Source organism: Anopheles funestus, unplaced genomic scaffold (assembly GCF_943734845.2).
Source record: "Anopheles funestus unplaced genomic scaffold, idAnoFuneDA-416_04 scaffold_12_ctg1, whole genome shotgun sequence".
NCBI lineage: Eukaryota > Metazoa > Arthropoda > Insecta > Diptera > Culicidae > Anopheles > Anopheles funestus.
In genome coordinates this window covers 1-2,547 of record NW_026045352.1, presented here as the reverse complement: position 1 = coordinate 2,547, position 2,547 = coordinate 1, and the positions used below count along the sequence as shown (strand labels likewise).

The following is a 2,547-nucleotide window of genomic DNA, read 5'->3' as shown; positions in this document are numbered from 1 at the left end:
AGCCAAGACACCTTAGCCAAGACACCTTAGCCAAGACACATTAGCCAAGACACGTTAGCCAAGACACATTAGCCAAGACACCTTAGCCGAGACACATTAGCCAAGACACATTAGCCAAGACACATTAGCCAAGACACATTAGATAAGGCACATTAGCCAAGACACCTTAGCCAAGACACATTAGCCAAGACACATTAGCCAAGACACCTTAGCCAAGACACATTAGCCAAGACACATTAGCCAAGACACCTTAGCCAAAACACTTTAGCCAAGACACCTTAGCCAAGACACCTTAGCCAAGACACATTAGCCAAGACACATTAGCCAAGACGCCTTAGCCAAGACACCTTAGCCAAGAATCATTAGCCGAGACACATTAGCCAAGACACATTACCCAAGACACCTTAGCCAAGACACCTTAGCCAAGACACCTTAGCCAAGACACATTAGCCAAGACACCTTAGCCAAGACACCTTAGCCAAGACACCTTAGCCAAGACACCTTAGCCAAGACACATTAGTAAAGACACATTAGCCAAGACACATTAGCCAAGACACCTTAGCCAAGACACCGCAGCCAAGACACCTTAGCCAAGACACCTTAGCCAAGACACATTACCCAAGACACATTAGCCAAGACACATTCGACAAGACACCTTAGCCAAGACACCTTAGCCAAGACACATTAGCCAAGACACATTAGCCGAGACACATTAACCAAGACACCTTAGCCAAGACACCTTAGCCAAGACACCTTAGCCAAGACACCTTAGCCAAGACACCTTAGCCAAGACACATTAGCCAAGACACCTTAGCCAAGACACCTTAGCCAAGACACCTTAGCCAAGACACATTAGCCAAGACACCTTAGCCAAGACACATTAGCCAAGACACCTTAGCCAAGACACATTAGCCAAGGCACATTAGCCAAGACACCTTAGCCAAGACACCTTAGCCAAGACACATTAGCCTAGACACCTTAGCCAAGACACATAAGCCAAGACAACTTAGCCAAGACACCTTAGCCAAGACACCTTAGCCGAGACACATTAGCCAAGACACATTAGCCAAGACACATTAGCCAAGACACCTTAGCCAAGACACCTTAGCCAAGACACCTTTGCCAAGTCACCTTAGCCAAGACACATTAACCAAGACACCTTAGCCAAGACACCTTAGCCAAGACACCTTAGCCAAGACACCTTAGCCAAGACACATTAGCCAAGACACCTTAGCCAAGACACCTTAGCCAAGACACATTAGCCAAGACACGTTAGCCAAGACACATTAGCCAAGACACCTTAGCCGAGACACATTAGCCAAGACACCTTAGCCAAGACACATTAGCCAAGACACATTAGCCAAGACACATTAGCCAAGACACATTAGCCAAGACACATTAGCCGAGACACATTAGCCAAGACATATTAGCCAAGACACCTTAGCCAAGACACCTTAGGAAAGAAACCTTAGCCGAGACACATTAGCCAAGACACCTTAGCCAAGACACCTTAGCCGAGACACATTAGCCAAGACACATTAGCCGAGACACATTAGCCAAGACACATTGAACTTTGCCTCGGCTATTTTGACCAAAAACACTAACTTTGGCCACTAACAACCATTTTCTACCAACTTTGACCAAAAACACTAACTTTGACCGATTAAAACCATTTTCTACCAACTTTGACCAAAATCACCAACTTTGGCCAATTACAACCATTTTCTACCTACTTTGACCAATTACAACCATTTTCTACCAAGTTTGACCAATTACAACCATTTTCTACCAACTTTAACCAAAAACACCAACTTTGACCAATTACAACCATTTTCTACCAACTTTGACCAAAAACACCAACTTTGACCAATTACAACCATTTTCTACCAACTTTAACCAAAAACACCAACTTTGACCAAAAACACCAACTTTGGCCAATTACAACCATTTTCTACCAACTTTGACCAATTACAACCATTTTCTACCAACTTTGACCAAAAACACCAACTTTGACCAAAAACACCAACTTTGGCCAATTACAACCATTTTCTACCTACTTTGACCAATTTCAACCATTTTCTACCAACTTTGACCAAAAACACCAACTTTGACCAAAAACACCAACTTTGGCCAATTACAACCATTTTCTACCAACTTTGACCAATTACAACCATTTTCTACCAAGTTTGACCAAAGACACCAACTTTGGCCAATTACAACCATTTTCTACCAACTTTAACCAATTACAACCATTTTCTACCAACTTTAACCAAAAACACCAACTTTGGCCAATTACAACCATTTTCTACCAACTTTAACCAATTACAACCATTTTCTACCAACTTTGACCAAAAACACCAACTTTGGCCAATTACAACCATTTTCTACCAACTTTAACCAATTACAACCATTTTCTACCAACTTTGACCAAAAACACCAACTTTGGCCAATTACAACCATTTTCTACCAACTTTGACCAAAAGCACCAACTTTGGCCAATTACAACCATTTTCTACCAACTTTAACCAATTACAACCATTCCATTTT

The 2,547-nt window shown here is 42.2% G+C and overlaps 1 long non-coding RNA gene across 4 annotated transcripts; it reads right to left on the bottom strand.

Annotated features, from left to right (window-relative positions):
• Positions 1-1,616: 1,616 nt before the first annotated feature.
• LOC125774491 (uncharacterized) lies at positions 1,617-2,534 on the bottom strand. 4 transcript variants are annotated; one of them, XR_007420967.1, is made up of 3 exons: positions 2,231-2,534; positions 1,956-2,053; positions 1,617-1,729 (listed from the first exon to the last, which is right to left on the bottom strand). It is a non-coding gene; the product is annotated as an uncharacterized LOC125774491 (long non-coding RNA). The 4 variants fall into 4 exon arrangements; XR_007420969.1 differs by having other exon boundaries at positions 1,623-1,729; positions 1,907-2,053; XR_007420966.1 differs by having other exon boundaries at positions 1,623-1,729; positions 2,005-2,053.
• Positions 2,535-2,547: the final 13 nt, after the last annotated feature.